Source organism: Peromyscus leucopus, chromosome 6 (assembly GCF_004664715.2).
Source record: "Peromyscus leucopus breed LL Stock chromosome 6, UCI_PerLeu_2.1, whole genome shotgun sequence".
Lineage (NCBI taxonomy): Eukaryota > Metazoa > Chordata > Mammalia > Rodentia > Cricetidae > Peromyscus > Peromyscus leucopus.
The window spans coordinates 123374346-123392521 of record NC_051068.1 but is presented as its reverse complement, the minus strand read 5'-3'; the positions used below and the strand labels follow the sequence as shown (position 1 = coordinate 123392521).

The 18176-nt window shown below is 41.0% G+C and overlaps 1 protein-coding gene across 3 annotated transcripts in view; it reads left to right on the top strand.

Annotated features, from left to right (window-relative positions):
* Positions 1 to 413: 413 nt before the first annotated feature.
* The window catches only part of Dnajb4 (DnaJ heat shock protein family (Hsp40) member B4), a 28636-nt gene continuing 10873 nt past the window's right edge, over positions 414 to 18176 (top strand). For 2 of the 3 annotated variants that reach the window (XM_028879131.2, XM_037207221.1), the window contains exon 1: positions 414 to 654. The gene's annotated coding sequence lies outside the window, so the exon portion shown is untranslated. The remainder of the gene's footprint in view (positions 655 to 18176) is intronic. The other variant, XM_028879133.2, reaches the window with a different exon arrangement.

The following is an 18176-nucleotide window of genomic DNA, read 5'->3' as shown; positions in this document are numbered from 1 at the left end:
GTCCCGCGATGTTTCGGAGCTGACGCGCCGCGGGGGGGGCGCACGGGGGCGGCGGGGGAGGGGAGGCGGGGCGTGTGCGGAGACTGGGGCCCCGGGTCGAGACTGTCTCGCGAGACTTGACTACGGCCCTGCGAGGGTGGGGCTCGCCTTGGCGCCCGGGCCCGCGCGTTGGCCTGTTATTGTTTCCCGGCGCTGGCCGTCCCCGCTGCTTTCCCCACCCCCCACCCCGGGGTTGGGGCTGCCGTGAGGGCCGCGCCGTAACCGAGACGCGTGGCTGGCCCACGGCCTCGCGGCTGGCGTCCCTTCCTGGGTCCGTAGTGAGAGGGGCCTGACGCCGCCGGGCGTGGGCGTCACGCAACAGTGTCCGCGCGCGCGGCCCCGCCGCAGAGCCCGAGGGCGAGGGCGGGCCGCGCGCGCGGGGCTCCGCGGCGACGCTGCGGAACCGTCTGCGGCCCGGCGGGAGCCCGGCATCCCTCGGGGTGCTGAGCTGCCGCCGCCTGGCACCTTGCAGGCTGTCGGGTCACACGTGGGCATGAGCTCAGGCCGCGCGCGGGCCCTTAGTTCTCGAGCTGATTTCTACCTACCGGGTGTCTGTGTAAAATAATGAGGGTGAGCGGATGGTGAAACTATGACCGCCCTTTGTCCTTTGAAAACGTGAGTGTTGTGAGATTCGGTGTTGGACGCCGCGTGGTGTGTGTTCGGGGCCAAGCTTACTGTGTCCCTTAGAGTGAACAGAGCCGTGTTCTTGACCCAAATTGGCTTGACTTGGTTCTCCCCACCCCCTGCGGGCACTCAGCTAAATGTAGTTTTCTGGATTATGATTTGGGGTAGCAGTTCCTAATATTTGCTTTTTGTGCCCATAACTGCACATTTCTCCAGACCGTTCCTGAGCATGCCTGAGACAGTCTGCCTAAGGCTAACAATTACTGGGGTCGATGGGCGTTCTTAAGTCCTGTTCTGTTTATACTCAGGTTTCCCACGATGACCCCCGTCCCCACTTTAGCTAAGAAAGAATGACATTTTGTATGGCATTCCCCCTCCCCTCTGTCTAAGAAGCATTTTTCTTATCACCAGTTTTAGAATGAGAGAAATACATGCTTCCACCTTCCTGATAGCCGGAAGCTAATGTGCCCATTACTTCCAAGACCGGTTATAGATCAGTTAAGTCACGTGCTTACCGATAAAACCAGTGATTTTCTTTTAACCAGCTCTGTCTCAGCCATTTTATAGCTAGCTCATCCTTTTTACGTGTGTTCATAGTTATCTCAGAATGTTCGTGGATTTGGAAAAACAGTAAAGGTATTGGGCTACAGATTTAATCATACCAGGGTGTAAAAACTCTTGAAGAGTTGCTAAAAAAAAAAAAAAAAATTCAGTCGTATTTTTAAGAAAGTTTGCCCGGCAAATAGCATTTATTCACCAGTAATTATTTTTTATTTCATTAATTAGGTTTATATCAATTAGATGTTCTGATTAAGATAATTAAGAGTATTATTTACTCTCCAACTTAATCCATATATACCATCGTTTAGTTTTTTTCTAAATATTGAAAGGGCCTCCATTTCTAATTTTTAAAAACATATACTGGAAATGTGGGTGTTCAAGAATCAAATATGTTGGAATCAGTGTAGACTAAGATTTCTTAACCTCTGCTATTGAGATTTTAATCCCTTGCTGTATACTTTGCATGCTATACTACTTAGCAGCATCGTTGGCCTATACTTGCCCTTAATGCTAATCACATCCCTCCCATGCACCACCAATTGTGATAACTGAAAATATCTTCAGACATTGAGCTTAACATCTTGAAAAGCAAAGTTACTTAGTCACTGAGAGCCGTTGGTTTCTTTGATTTGTGTCCCTGCCTTTTCTCTGGCCACCAGGAAGACCTTATTGACTATATTGCCAATGTATGTTCTAAGGTCAGTTACTTTTTTACCTCTGCTGCTTCCAGCCTTGGCCCAAGTTAACATCACTGTATTCCAGACTAAAAGGGCGACACTTTAGTTTTGGTCCTTCCTGTTTATTTCTGTGATTCACTTTTTTAAAAAAGTAAGGAATTTGTGGGGCTGGAGCCATGGATCAACAGTTAAGATCACTGGCTGCTCTTCTGGAGGACCAGGGTTTAGTTCCTCCCACCCATATGGTAATTACAACATCTGTAATTCCAGACCCAGGGGAACCAACACCCTCTTCTAACCTCAGTGAGCACCAGGCACACACATGATACATACACATACAGACAAAACACTTGAACATGTATAAAAAAATAATCTTTTAAAAAATTAGGAACGTTCGTACAGATGTATAGAATATAAAAAAAGGATTCAAAAGTAATGTACAGAGTGTAGAGGAATACCATCCAAGAACTATACTATATCTGCCTTTTTATAGCTCAAGTGTCTCTTCTTCCTGACTGTATTGTAGTCCATCATTTCATGATTTCTTGAAAACAGTTCTCACCTATATCTTTCCAATTACACTTTAAACCCTTTTCCCTAGAAAAGCTCCATGTAATTAGTTTCTCTATACATTTCTTCCTCTTCCTCCTGCTAGTCTTCCTCTAGCTTTTTGTCCACTTTGCTATCCAAGCGTTTCCTGCCTCAGTCTTAGTCTTGCTTTTTCCTCTGCTGGATGTTCTGTAGCCCTTGGCATGCAGAATTTGACTGCCTCATTCAGGCCTCACCTGTCTTGGACCACTGATGGCTGGTCATGCCGTTCTGCAACCACTAACTTATTACTGTGCCTTACAGCATTTGTCTGTGTTCTTTGTTTACTTCTTCTCTTAAATTAGAATGTAAACTGGAGAGCAGTGACTTTGTCTCCATCATTATCAGTTCCTAGCACTATGTTGACAGTCTGGTTATTTGTTGAGTAAATAAATGTTGACCCAAAACTACATTTTTAGTTCATTTTTTGATCTTGGGGTATCTGTGTCTCAGATTTCTCATCTACTTAGTAATCACCCTCAGAAGAATTTCTGAACTCTTCAGTAATCATATCGTACTATGTAAATGGGAGTTGGTACTATAAAATATGTTAATTCATCTGGTATTCTCAAGATCAAGAAGGAATTCCATGGATTATAGTACACTTTAAATAGCTATGTTCAAATAATCTTGGTAAAATTCAGGATCCATATAGATTGGCTCATCAGATAAGAGCTCTTGCTGCATTGGTCTGAAGATGAATTCAAATCCATAGAACCCACATAAAAAGTTGGGCATAGTCACTCACAGGCCCCTAAAACCATATCCTGGGGGTGGGAGAGACAGGATCACGAGGGCTTGTTGGCTACCCAGCCTAGTTCTAGATTGCTTGTCTCAAGAGAGTAAGGCAGAGAGCAGAGGAGCACAATACCAGATGCCCTCTTCTGACCTCTGCACATGTGCATATATACACATGTGCATGCATGCACAATTTTAAATTAAGAAAAGTTAAATACAACAGGCCAGAAAAAGAGCAAGCACTTTAATAACCAGTGTCTGAAACTGGAGGTAGCCCAGTGTAGTGGAAAAGAATCTGATCTTGGTCCTAATATAATGAATCTAGATTCAATAAGACCTTTTATATACAGAGAAGTTTTGTTCTGGGGTAATTTGTTTTTGTTTGTTTGAGACACGGTTTCACTATCGTAGGTAGCTCTGGCTAGTCAGGAACTCAATATGTAGACCAGGCTAGCCTGAACTTGGGAATTCATCCTATGAAAGCTGCCAATTGAGTTCCTTGCCCCTTTAGTTCTGAACCACTTTTGAGGTAAAGCTGCCTAGTTCATGAATCACTATCTGCTTAAATAAAAAGTGCCAGAGAGCTTTTCTTCTATCCATGTTGAAGATCAAAAGCAGGGCCTCCTGTGCAAATATCTACTTTTCTCACTGAGCTATATCCATATAATGTGCCTAAGTTTATAGTCAATCAGAACTCTTACCAGCTTTCTAATTTAAGGTAAAGTAATGTTGTTTTTCTTTATTGCAGAAATATTTTAATACAGTAAGTACAGTTATAAAGTCACATTCCTAATACATTATGTTCAAACTGTTAAAAAAATATCTTTTTTAACATTTTCATACATGTATTTTGATCATATTGCTCAGAGTTATACATATTTATTCAACATCTAGGATTTGAACATTTGGTTCTTGATGAGTTCTAGCTGTACTGCTTAAGGAGGCAGCATGTAATTAAATCCGTTTTTTTTAATCTGAACTTTATACGAAAATATTTTTTTGAATGCCATAATATTTGAGTCCTAGAAAGAACAGTTAGGCAATTTAAGAGAAGATTTTGAAATAATTATAAAACTTTAATTTTAAAAAAGGATTACTTTCCCAAAGGTTCATGCCTTAATATTTAGGTAACTATGGGTTCACAAAGGCTTGGTTTTGTAATCAGGATCTCTATTTTTACTTTATAACATTTCCTCCTGGAAATAGATTTAGAAAACTGAAGATCTTAACCAGAGAAACCCTTAAGAAAAGATGGGTGTGTATGCAGTTTAAAACTCACTTGGGACAGCAGTTTTGTTTTTAGTTTTATTTCTCTGATGACATTTCCATTTCTATTTATAGCTATGATCATTCTGGAATTTGCCTTCTGATTCTCTTATGATTTTATATTGTTTTATATTAATAGATAATCTCATTTCATTTTGAAAATGTATAGAGACATACTTGAGAGGAAAATGGAATTAAACTTTTTACACAAAGCATCTAAGTTACTGTTTTCCTGTGATTTTATCATAGTCATTTCTTATGCCATTTTGCCTACTTGTAGCAACTAGATATAAATACTTTCCTTCAGAATAGAATGGTAGTCTTTGTTTTCATTTTTCCTTTTCAGGACAGGATCTTGTGTAGTCCAGGCTGACCTTGAACTTGAGATTGATAAGATTGACATCTAGTAGGTACTCAGTAATACTTTTAATTTATTCATAAAAGAGCTGGGCATTGTGCTGGAGTCTGGGCATGCAGAGTAAACAGTAAAAATGCCGTCTTCATGAAGATACTCTTAATCCACAATGTCAGTGAAATCATGAGTCATTTTGTTGATTCTCCATTTCCTTTCATACAGGTATTTCCATCAGTCTAAGTAGTAAGAGTCTGTAGTTCAGTAGACAGTGGATTGAAAGATTGGGATCGGAAAAGCCTAATGATCAGATAGGTCATTCATCTAGCAAACACTTAATCTCCTAGTTACAGTATTTAAAATAACTTCGTGACTGCTCATTGTTGTCATCTCAATTCTTAGGCTCTGTTTTTAACCCTGAGTAAAGAGCTCAGTCCAAGTCACAAGTGGGGACTTCCTGTCAGGTCATTTTGGTCCCAAACTCTACATGCTGAAGCTCTAGTACTTCAGTTATGATCCTTTTGTCTCCAGTCTGAACTTCTTTGGGCATTGTTTTTGATTTAGTTAGTTGGGGTTATTAACAGAACCATAGCATGTATGTAATGAACTTGGCTTTCCCTTCAAACATTTTATTATCTTTTTTTTTTTTAAAGATTTATTTATTTATTGTGTATACAGCATGTATGACTGCAGGCCAGAAGAGGGCACTAGATCTCATTACAGATGGCTGTGAGCCACCATGTGGTTGCTGGGAATTGAACTCAGGACCTCTGGAAAAGCAGTCAGTGCTCTTAACCGCTGAGCCATCTCTCCAGCCCCATTTTATTATCTTTGATGAGTATCAGTTGTACCCACCTTTGTTGAGCCCAGAAACCAGCATCCGATACCCTTTCTAATCTGCATGTTTAGCTTGGAAAATTGTTCAGAATCTATTTAAAATTTCCCACTTGTCTCTTGATATCATAAACATCCTACTTTAGGTCCTATAGTTAACCATTTCTGTTCATTCAGCAAAAGTTCATCAGTGTGTTATGCAATGGTTTTGTTCCGGTATAGAAAGTGGGATGGATGAAAAAAGGAAGGTCGAGGGAGGAGGGAAATCCGTCTGGGAGATTGCAGCCTAGTGGGAAAGGCATTCATTTATACAGTAATAAGTGATAGCTGATTTCTGGAGACAAATGTGGATTAGGTGCCTACCCTCATTTGGTGTCCACAACAGCACAGTCCTCAGAAGCTGCCCTCAAAGCAGAAATTAAGCTATGTGGAGAGTTTCTGGAGGAAAGGATAACACACTTGCTTTATATATAACAAATACCGTGTCAAAAGCATACCGTTTGGTGCAGGGTTTGTAATATTGCTGTTGCTCAGAATTTTTCTTTTTAAAGCTGGTCATGGGTCATTGGTAGTGACACATCATTATACATTTAAGCCTCATTTCTTGCCAATTCTGTATTTATGAATCTGCCTTCTTCACAAAATTTATTTTTAGCCCCAGATCAATACTCAAGATGATTTTGGGTCATTTGAAGATGCACATATACAGAGTAGCAATGTGAATCTAATGAACCAGCTAAAGTTGAACAAGTAGGGCTTTACATTCTTTAAAAAAAAATTAGCCAGGCGTGGTGGCGCACGCCTTTAATCCCAGCACTGGGGAGGCAGAGCCAGGCAGATCTCCGTGAGTTCGAGGCTAGCCTGGTCTACAGAGTGAGATCCAGGACAGGCACCAAAACTACACATAGAAACCCTGTCTCGAAAAACAAAACAAAAAAATTTACTTAATTTGTGTGAGTGCATGTGTGCACATGTGCCAGAGGTTAAAATGGGGTCCTTCCCTCTCTTACTCTGTACTTTTTTTTCTTTTTCTTTTTTGAGCTGGGACCTCTTACTGAACCTGGAGCTTGCTGTTGAAGCCAGACTAGCTGGCTGGTGAGCATCAGCTGTGGCAGCTAGCACAGAGATTAAAGATGCACACAGCCTTGCAGCCTTGTGAGTGCTGGGGATCCGAGCTCAGGTCCTCATGTTACACAGCACTTGAGCCAGCTATCCAGCCCAAGGTCCTGTGCATTCTTGGTTTATCTCTAAGTACGAGGTTATGATATACCTAATGGAGAAAATGTGTTAGGTAAGTTCATTCCAGCATGACTTATACTGCTGTTGGCCATGAGTGAGTGTCAGTAAATCAACAATATAAAATAGGGATCTTTAAGTAGGAGTATGTATAAAAAAGAGGCTGTGTATTAGGGTGGTTATGAAAATACGACCAGAGGCTAGCAGGAACCTGTATTTCCTTTAGGGATAATGACTCAGAATTGGCTAACTCAGCATCTGCTGCAGTGTTACAGAAAGCAGATTTGGTTTGGGGGAAATGGCTAGTCATGTTTGCCTGTGAAGCAGTCCCTCTCAGCCTTTTATAACACATACACTACCTTTTGAGAATAGCCCAGCTTACACCCCAAATACCTACATACATACACACTCACACACATAAGTATATATGTCTCCCCTCTGGCAGACATGCCCAGGCTGATAGTTTATAATATAAAGTATATTTTTAAAAATTTTTGCAGAATTAAGGGTTTTTGTTTGTTTTTAGTTTTGTTTAGTGCTTTTTAAAAGACTGCCCTGTCTGTCCCTTCATGAGAAATAACTTGTACATAGTGAGAGACAGCAAACATTTTCCTGTTAGTGGCCAGCCAGTAAATATTTTAGGCATTATCAGCCATCTTGTCCTGGCGTTAACTGCTCACCTCTACCTACTTGGTGAAAGCGAGGATAGTAAGTACCTTACATATTTCCAGTAGAAGCCTCTTGTGGGCCAGTGACTGTGCCCTCTACACTGTCGTCCACAGACAACCGTTTCATCCAGTGGGGTCTCCCAAGTATGTCTTGATATGCTGACTTAGTCCAGGGACCGAAAAGACAGTTTATTTTTTATTACATTAATTTATGTGGTGTATGTTTATATGCATGGGGCCCATGGCATGAATGTCGGAGGTCAGAGAAGGGTTTTGGGGGAGTGCTGTTTCTTTCTTCTCTCATCGTGTGAGTTCTGGTGATTGAACTCAGGCCGTCAGTGATTGAACTCAGGACGTCAGCCTTGGTAGCAAGCACCTTTACCTACTGAGCCATCTTTTAGACAAAAACCAGAAGTTTGAGCTCATTGTATTTGGAATTAAGCAATTAGTTATCCAGTTTTATAGTAGCTGGTGAATACCATAGCGTAGGCTTGCTTATTTTTATGAATATCATAATGCTTATTTTTGGTAGCTGTCAATAAATCTTTGAAGTCTCCTAGTGGCATCAGTTTGATTATGCCTGCATGGATGCAATGTGACTTGTAGTAAAATTTGGTACTGATTTAAATTAAAGTATTTTACAGTTTTAAAGTATTTATGTACAGTAAATACATAGCAAGCTAACCATCCTTCGGGTCAGTCGTTTGGTCACAGTGTTGGCTGAGACCTCTATATTCCCATGCGCTACCCATCTCCATCTGCCTCTCTTCCTGCCTTAGACGTTCCTGTCCTTGTACTACTGTCTTAGAAGCTACAGTTGTCTCTCTCTTGGTTTTTCAGGACAGGGTTTCTTTGTGTAGCCCTGGCTGTCCTGGATCTCGCTCTGTAGCCCAGGCTGGCCTTGAACTCAGAGACCCCCCTGGCTCTGCCTCCTGAGCGCTGGGATTAAAGGCGTGCGCCACCACTGCTCTGTGAAGCTACAGTTCTTACTTTGTGCACAACCACTTAATTCCTTCTCTACCTGTTTGAGAGGGGGAAAAATTCTAGAACTGAAGACAGTAAAAACCACACCAGTTTGTTTCCTAGTGTTAATTTACTCTGAACTTATGCAAGTATGTCTAGTTAAGCATATGGAGTTTGCTTGATTCTTCGTTGGATTTTGTTTGTAGTTTTGTCTTCTCTCTTACCCCCATTCCCCTTTGCCTTGAACTGACCGAACCCAGGACCTTGTTCTTGCTAGACAAGCACTCTGCCACTGAGCTAAACCCTCAGCCCGAGCATGTGTAAATAGGCCATTGCCACTACCTTAAAGACAGCACCAGCGGTGAATGCCCATGTCTTCCTCTGTCACTCCCTTATATTGTAAGACAGAGAATCTCACTGAACCTGGAGCTAGGCGCTAGCTGTTTTAGGTAGGCTGACTGGCAAGCAAGCACCCAGAATCTGCTCTCTGCAACCCCTCCCACACTCCCCAGCTTACAGGTACATGCCACTGGCTTTTATGTGGGTGCTGGGGATCTATCTGCACAGCACTTTACCCACTGAGTCCCGCCCCCTGGCCCCAGGAACTTGATTTGTAATTTGGATCACAAGATGCTAGAACTCCTTTTGTTTTGAAGTTCCTAGTAAACTTTTGGGGACTTCCTATAAAAGAGAGAAATAAAGAAGGGCTAATTGTTACTTGGAAATTGTATTAGGAAACATTTAAATGTCACAGTTTGAATACAGTCTGTACTCCCCAAAAGAAAAATAAATTTGGGGCTGGAGAGAGGGCTCAGTGGTTGAGAGCACTGACTGCTCTTCCAGAGGACCCTGGTTCAATTCCCAGCATCCACATGGCAGCTCAAAACTGTAACTCCAGTTCCAGGCCTTCTGACACCCTCACACAGAGACATACATGCAAGTGAAACACCAATGCACATATAATAAAAATAAAATAAATTTATTCCCATTAAAGAACTTTTTGAAGCAGGAAATACTTCTGATTACTGTTCCCTAATAACTAGTAGATTTTGTTTGTGTCTCTACATAGCCCTGGCTGTCCTGGAACTTAACTATTTCAAACAGAGATCCGCCTGCCTCCCCACCCTGAGTGCTGGGATTAAAGGTGTGTGCCACCACTCCTGAGTACTCTAATATTTAGTAAGCTTTTTAAAACAATTTTATTTTTACCTTATTTTTAAAAGGCTTGTTCTTTAAAATTTTTTAAATTTTACTTTGTATCTTTTTTGAAGATAATTCAATCATTGTAAATGTATATATTCTATTACTCTTTGTATAGGGCAGTATTTGTCAACCTGTGGGTCATGACCCCTTTGAGAGTTGACCAACCCTTTTACAGGGGTCACCTAAGACCAATGGAAAACACAGATTTACATTTTGATTTACATTATGATTCTTAGCAGTATCAAAATTACAGTTAATGAAATAGCAATGAAAATAATCATGGTTGGGAGTCACCACAAGATGAGGAACTGTATTAAAGGGTTTCAGCATTAGGAAGATTGAGAACTACTCTTATAAGGAAAAGATTATAAAATTGAGCAATAACATAGTATCAAAAATTAAAAATTTTGGGAGTTACATAGCTATGGTGGTAGATGACTGGAAATTTTAGACAAAAGAGACAGTAGTCCCTGGAGAACTGCTCCTGATAAAATTCTGTCTCCTGTTAACCATTATGGGTTTGTTTTATAAGTGCTTTTTGGGTGGCTAAAAAATATTAATAAAACTTTTATAAAAATCAATGTTAAGAAAACAAAAAAATAATTTCACAGGCTTCAAAATAAATTGTCATTTAATATTTGAATGACCCAACAATTGAACAGAATTCGATTTCTTTTTCTTTTTTCAGCTTGTGATAGAAGCTAGAGCCTCTTCTATGCTATGCAAGCTACTTGACCTACCACTTAAAAAGCACATCTGTGTTTGTGTACACGTGTGGGTGTGTGCCACCACGTGCTTGTGGAAGTCAGAGAACAGCTTGCAGGAGTTAGTTCTCTGTAGTGTGGGTCCTGGGGATTGAGACAGGTTTTCAGGTTCAGCAGCAAGTGCTTTTACCAAAAAGCCATTTAGCTGGCCTTAAAGTAGCATTTTTAAAACAAGATTGATGTTTTTATTTAATTACTTATTTGTGGTGTGTGCGAGTGTGTGCATGCATGCGCCGGTTCCTGAAGAGGCCAGAAGAGGATGTCAGACCCCTTGATGCTGTAGTTCTAGCTGGTTGTAAGCTGACTGATGTAGGTGGTAGGAAAGGAACTCAGGTCTTCTAGAAGACAGAAGTCCTCTTAGCCACAAAGCCACCTCTCCAGCCCCTGAAGTAGTACCTTTTGAAGAGCATGAGTGTCCAGTTGTCAAAATAACATTGAAACTTGGAAGAGTCTGACCATTCTTTTTCATCCCTATATTTTTACCTGACCAACCTTTCTCTGTGGAGTAACATTGTGATCTTTTCGCCTGGATTTTTGTTCCTGATACAAGTTTTAAACCTTCTCCCTTCCCTCTCTTTCAGAATTTATCAGAATTTCAAGTCATTGCTCACATTCTCTTCCTACTCCTATTTTTTTTTTCCAAAAGATTGAGCCCAGGGCCTTCTACCACGGAGCTGCATCCCCAGCCCTTGCATTCTGAAGCCTTTTTGAGACTAACCAGTCAGCCCAAAGGGAGGATAAGTTACTATCTGTGCAGCACTTCACTTCCGTGGGTTTTCTCATTCTTTTAAAGGTTTTTTAAAAAAGATTTATTTATTATCTGACAACCACATGGTGGCTCACAACCATTTAAGATTTATTTTTTTTTAATCATATATGTGAATCTGTGTGTAGGTATGTGACACATGAGTGCACCTGCCTGTAGATACCAGAGACATCAGATCTCCCTGGTGTTATGGTCAGCTATAAGTCACCCAGCATTGGTGCAAGGAATCATTGACCTCAGGCCCTCTGCGAGAGAGTAGTTTATGCTCTTCACTATGGAGCCATTTCTCCAGCCCCTATTTTCTAATTCTTAGGTCATTCTTATGAGGCAGAAAATGTTAGCCACTGTATAAATGAGGGATTCAGAACCTAGAACGATACATGGTTTTTCTAGAACTCATACTGGAAACTAAGTGGCAAAGCTAAGTATATAGAACCAACTCCTTTCCAAGTTTTTTTTTTTAAAGATTTTTTTATTTTTATTTTACTTTATTTCTATTTTGTTGTTGTTTTTTGACACAGGGTTTCTCTGTGTAACAGCCCTGTCTGTCCTGGAACTTGATTTGTAGACCAGGCTGGCCTTGAACTCACAGAGTTCAAGGTTGCCTCTGTCTCCTAAGTGTTAGGGTTAAAGGCATGTGCCACCATGCCCAGCTTAATTGTTATTTCTATGCATATGAGTGCTTTGCCTAAATGTATGTATGTGCACCACATGTGTGCAACACACACCAAGGTCAGAGGAAGGTGTTGAGTCCCCTGGACCTGGAGTTACAAGTGGTTGTAAGCCATCATGTGGGCACTGGAAACTGAACCTAGGTCCTCTGCAAGAGCAACAAGTGCTCTTAACCACAGAGCCATCTCTCCAGCTCCTCATTTCAAATTGTGTGCTCTTTCTTTTATATTGCAGTTGTCTCAACCCATATAACAACAGTATTTTTTAAAAATTTATGTTCATGAGTATTTTGCCTGCATGTATGTAAATGCACCACATTCATGTCTGGTGCCCATGGAAGTCAAGAGGAAGGCATTGGATACCCTGGAACTAGAGATGTGGATGATTGTGAATCACCATGTGGGTTCTGGAAACCAAACTTGGGTCCTTGGAAAGAGCAAAGACTCCTAACCACTGAGCCACTTCTCCAGCCCAACTGAGTAGTATTTATCTGTGATTAATTGAATTGTTTACTTGTTCTGTACCACACTTTATTGAACTTAATTGTCAACTATAGACTTGAAATATGTTTATATTTGTGCAGAGTAAAGGATGGAAAGATGAGAATTAAATACAGTTCTTAACAGAATTACACATTTCTTCTTGACATGGGTGATTTTTCATTGTGTGAATGTCAATGTGTCAACACAAAATGGCTGTGATATTACTAGGTGATAGAATCTTATGCAGTTGCTGTGGTCTGTGTGATTCAGTCTGTTGACTGAAGCATCCTTGATGCATGACACACAGACAACAGAATGCAAGGAAGGAGTCAGCACTGCTTACCAGGCTGTCTCTCTTTCCAAAAGTGTCACAATGAGCCTGGGCCCCTCAAAAAGTGGGATACCCAATCTTCAGTTAAAAATGCCAGCCCATCTTAGTACAGTCGTGTGCTAGGCCAGAGAACCAAGGAGAGCCTTTATTGGATGGAGTGTAACCCTCTCCCTAGTATCTCAGTAACATTGTTTCCTCTGACACTGGCCCGTTTCTTTTCTGTGTACTGTCTGTCTTCCCCATGGGAGTGTGCACTGAACGAGAGCAAGGTGGTGTATGTTCTGCAGCACTGGGACAATGTGGAACACAGAATGAGCATTTGAAGTATCTGCTAAGCAGCTCATATCTTATGGGGAATGTTGACTTTTAACAATTATTCTCTTTTGTTTTTGTTTTTCAAGGCAAAGTTTTCTTGTAATAGCCCTGGCTGTCCTAGAACTCACTTTGTAGACCAGGCTGACCTCAAACTCACAAAGATCTGCCTGCCTCTGCCTTCCAAGTGCTGGGATTAAAGGCGTGCACCACCACCACCACCACCTGGCCAATTACTTCTTTCTGCTGGTGCTGGGAATTGAACCTAACAGCAATCACATGTTTAAAGAAAATTGGAGTACCTGCCAAATTCTATAAAGAAATGTTGATTAGATGTTGCTAACAAGGACTCCAAACTACTTCAATAACCTAAAGAAGGGCATTTGTAGATAAGGAGAAGGTAGGATTTCCAGAACAGTTTACATTTTTTAGATGGGTGCTCTTATTATGTAGCCAAAGTTGGCCTCCACCACCTGCTAGAAAGAGTTTAATCTTAAGTAAATGGGGTTAGTGTCCTAATGGCGCTGGCTTTAAGTTTGTCTTCTGCCTTGTGACCTAAATGAGGTAAGGTCTGGAGATGCGGCCTTTAGTAGTAGAGCACTTGCCTAACCTGCAGCGTGTATTGGTGAATATCTTTAAAATTTGATTTTTTCCAGCTGGGAAGTGGTAGCACACACCTTTAATCCCAGCACTTGAGAGGCAGAGGCAGGTGAATCTCTGAGTTTGAGGTCAGCCTGCTCTACAGAGGGAGTTCCAGGACAGCCGAGGCTGTTAAACAGAGCAACCTTGTCTTGAAAAACCAAATAATTTAAAATTTTTTTTCCTTTAAAATAAAGCTGTAAGTATAACCATGGCAGAAGTTATTGATATTTTAGCCATTATGAAAGTCTGAAGCCTTTCCATAAGGTTGAAAATTTGGAGTCTGAGTTTCAAACTTAACAGTTCTCTAGTGTTTATAGGCTTTTAAGGAAAGTATAAAATGTACACGTAAGATATAGTCATTATTAGATGGCTAGTAGTTTTGATTTTATAGAAGACTTTAGATACCCCCCAAAATGCGTGAAATAGCAGAAGACACAGCCCAATGTTCTTTTTTATGCTAATATTGAAGCAATGTCTATTTAAGGATTGTTATCATTAGCAGCTGGGCATCATGGCTCCTGCCTGAAATTCCAACCTTCAGGAGGCTGAGGCAGCAGGTCATTGAGTTCAGAGCCCACTTACATTACGGAGGGAAACTGTCTTAAAAACAAAACAAAAACTTTTGAAAGAATATCTTAGCTTGTTGTTAGACCATAGTTATAGAAAAGCTTTATGAAAATTTCTCTCTTGTTTAAGTACCAGACGTGTGCACACAAAGAGCATAGACAGCAGAGAGCATTCGAAAGCGTTTTTGTTCTAAACTGCCATTATATAATTGCTGTTAGCAGAAAGGCTCGGAAGAGCTCCTCTGTGTAAGAGAATGGAATTCAGATATAAAAGTCTGAAAAGGATCCTTGGCTTGCTGCATGATAGCATGGGGAATGTCTGACTCCTTTGAGGGTCAGTCTGGCAGTTCTTTGTTTCGGTAGCTTAATGTTTTTGCAAACTACAGTCCAGAGTAAAGGCAGACTTCTACTGTTGTAGAGTAGTTTGTACAGCTTGAAATAGTGTAAAGTTTTAATATATATGTCATAAATTTCAGTGTTTTCAAGAGTGTTTTTATTTTGGGGAGTTTGGGGGTTTTTTTTTTGGGGGGGGGGTCCCTGGATGCCCTGGAACTTGCTCTGTAGACCAGGCTGGCCTCCAGCTCACAGAGATCCTCTGCCTCTGCCTCTGCCTCTGCCTCTGCCTCTGCCTCCCGGGCCTGGGATTAAAGTCTGCGCCACCACACCAGCTTTATCTGGAGCTTCTTTCTGCTTGTCTTCTAACCAGAAAGGACAGCTGTGAAGGGATCCATCATGACTGATATGTGTGGAGTATAGACAGAAATCAAGGCTGGGAAGATCCTGTCTCCAGAATTTTGAGAATATGTATTTCCATCACCTCACCTCCTCAGGAGGTTGAGGAGAAAGGAGTTTGATTTGTGGGCTTTTGTTGTTTTGAGGCAGGGTTTCATGTAGCCTACGCTGGTTTCAAACGTGCTGTGTAACCCAAAACTGGCCTTGAACTCCTGATTGTCCTGCCTCCCTCTGCCAAGTGCTGGGAGTACAGGTGTGTACTGCATCTGACTGACTCTAGGACCCTGAGACCAGACTGGGTAACACAATGCAACCTCTCCTTATAAATCAATAAATCAGATTTGAAGTATGACGAAGACTACCTGTGTGAAGTGTTTAATGATTTTGACTTTTTAGACAGGGTCTCACTACTGTAGCCTTGACTAGCTTAGAATCTAGCTATGTAGATCAGGCTCACCTCAAACTTAGAAATCTGCCTGCCTCATTCCTTGGAGTGTTGGGATCAAAGGCGTGCACCATCACCATCACCAGCATGGTTTTATTTTTAACAAATTCAAGGTGTGTAAGCATATTTTAACAGGAATGTTTGGAAAGAGCGAAACAACCTTGTTTGCATTTATGTGTGTGTAATTTTATAAGTAAGAGTGTTACACATGGCATGATTGTTTTCTGAAAGAAAGTTGTTGGTCTTCATATAATAAAATCATAAAAGTAGCTAACACCTTTAATCTTCACAGTGTCGATATTTAAATACACTGCACATCATATTTAATCCTTATGGTAGCTCTACAAAGTTAATATTGATATTAACCCCAATTGACAGATAAGGAAACTGAGACACAGAGTTTAGATCCCAGGCCACACAGCTGGTAAGTGGGATTATCAGAATTTGAATCCAGAAAGTCTTGACTCCAGAATCTGTGCTTTAAACAACTATTTTAAACCATTGTAGATAGTCCTTAGTGCCACCTTGTATTTCCTTCCTCCTTCCTTTCTCCCTTCCTTCCTTCCTTCCTTCCTTCCTTCTTCCTTCCTTCCTTCCTTCCATCCCCTGGGGTTTTAACCCCAGGATTTTTTCATGAATGGGAGACAAGTATTTTACCACTCACTGAGAACTACACCATTCTTCTTTCCTTTCCTTTTTTTTTTTTTTTTCCTTAAGTTTAGTTTTGCCATGTAGCCCAGGATGGCTTGCAACTCATTCTATATCCCAGGCTATTCTAAAGCTCAATAGTAATTGTCCTGCCCTTAGCCTGCCAAGTTCTGAAATTACAGTACACAGCCATACCTGGCTACCTCAGCAAATTCAATGACTATTGGACACACTTAGATTTGAGGTTAGGTATTCAGCTATCAGAAGCACTAGGAACACAGTATAAAAGAGCCCAAAATTGCTTAATCTTGAGTAGGAAGTGTGGGGGACTGGAGGTCATGATTTTCTGATACAAATTCATTATGAGAAACATCAGGGTCAGTGGTTGCACATGCCTTTAATCCCAGCGCTTGGGAGGCAGAGCCAGGCAGATTTCTGTGAGTTCGAGGCCAGCCCGGGCTACCAAGTGAGTTCCAGGAGAGGCGCAAAGCTACACAGAGAAACCCTGTCTCGAAAAACAAAAACAAAAACAAAAAAAAAAAAACAACAAAAAAAAAATTCTGAATTGAGAAACATCAGAACTGAACATGACCTGGTCAAAAATTAAATACTGAGAGAAAAAGTTTTTAACAGGTGCATCAGTAAAATACTAGAATTTGTTCAAAAGTATTTGAGATTATCTGAATTTAATAATTTATTGAGACAGGGTTTCTCTCTGTAGCCCAGGTTGGCCTCAAACTTGCTACCCTCCTCCTTCTGCCTTCTTAGTGACCTAATTTGAAATTAATTTCTTCTGAGTAATCCTAGAAGTCAGCCCAGTCCTGCTAGTCTCTGTAATCTACCACAAACTGAGACTGATTTGTGACTTAGAAAAAAAAAAAAAAGTGTTTTCTTCTGTAGCTCAGGCTGGCCTCCAGCTCATTGTGTACGTACCTAGGCTGACCTTCAGCTGCCTCCGTCTCTCGAGTGCTAGGATTTTGGCATGAACCATCACAACAGCTGAGGCTTGTTTCTGTTTTGTAGAAATACCACATTAGAAGAAGATGGGGTCAGTGGGCTGATGGTTATACTTCTATGTTTTGGGGGTTTGCTATCTTCTGTGTACAAATACTTTTTCTATAGTTATTAAAACATAATATCCCAAGCAAGGAAGCTTGATAAGAGACAAAGTGACATTTCCCTTTAACATGCTGTTGTGCACAAAAACTTGGTTGCTGTTAACCTTGATAAAATAATCACATTTAAGCTTTTTGATAGACTTGGAAAATCAATTCATGCTCTGAGTATGGAAATTACTGGTGTGGGACATCTGGCCTTACTACTTTTAATAAAAAGAGAATTATAGCTTCGTGGCATCTTACTAGTTAATAGTAAAATAAAAATCTTAAGTGCAAGCCCTTATTTAATACATGGACAAAAATATGTTAACCTTTCATTTGAAGGGGAAAAGTATGTCAATTCCAATTGTGGTTTCTCTTCTTTTTGTATTCTCTCACATAGCTACACACTTCTAGAAGCAAGTGACTTTTGATACTGACTTCTCCCAGATTCTTTGGATTTGAAAAAAGTCTTTTGGTATTGATGTTTGTTGATAGACTAAAAAAATGAGCCAGTTCACTAAGCTCTGTCTGTAGGAAGCCAAGTGTGGGAGATTCCCGCAGCAAGGTGCTGTGGGAGGGACCTTGAGAGCTAGGAAGTCATGGCCATGAGCAAAAGGAAGCCTTCCCAAGTGCCGAGTCACCCAAGTGTTGGCAGGCAGAGGGGGGCAGTTCTGTCCCATCAGGTTCCCAGTATGTTCTTAGCGTGTGTGTCCATTTTCTCCTCCTACCTGAACACCCCTCAAGTTTCCAGACACCCAGGGGTTTTAAATACAGTATGAAGTGAGTGCATTTCTTTGGACATTGTCTTAGTAATCTATCTTTTCAATATCCTATCAGAAGTGGCGGCTGGAGCACAGCTCAGTGGTGGAGGGCTGGCCTCGTAACTGTATCCAAGGCCTTGAGTGTCAGGACTCACCTGGAAACAGGAACAGCTGAGAACAGATTGAAAATCCGTATAAGAGAGAAA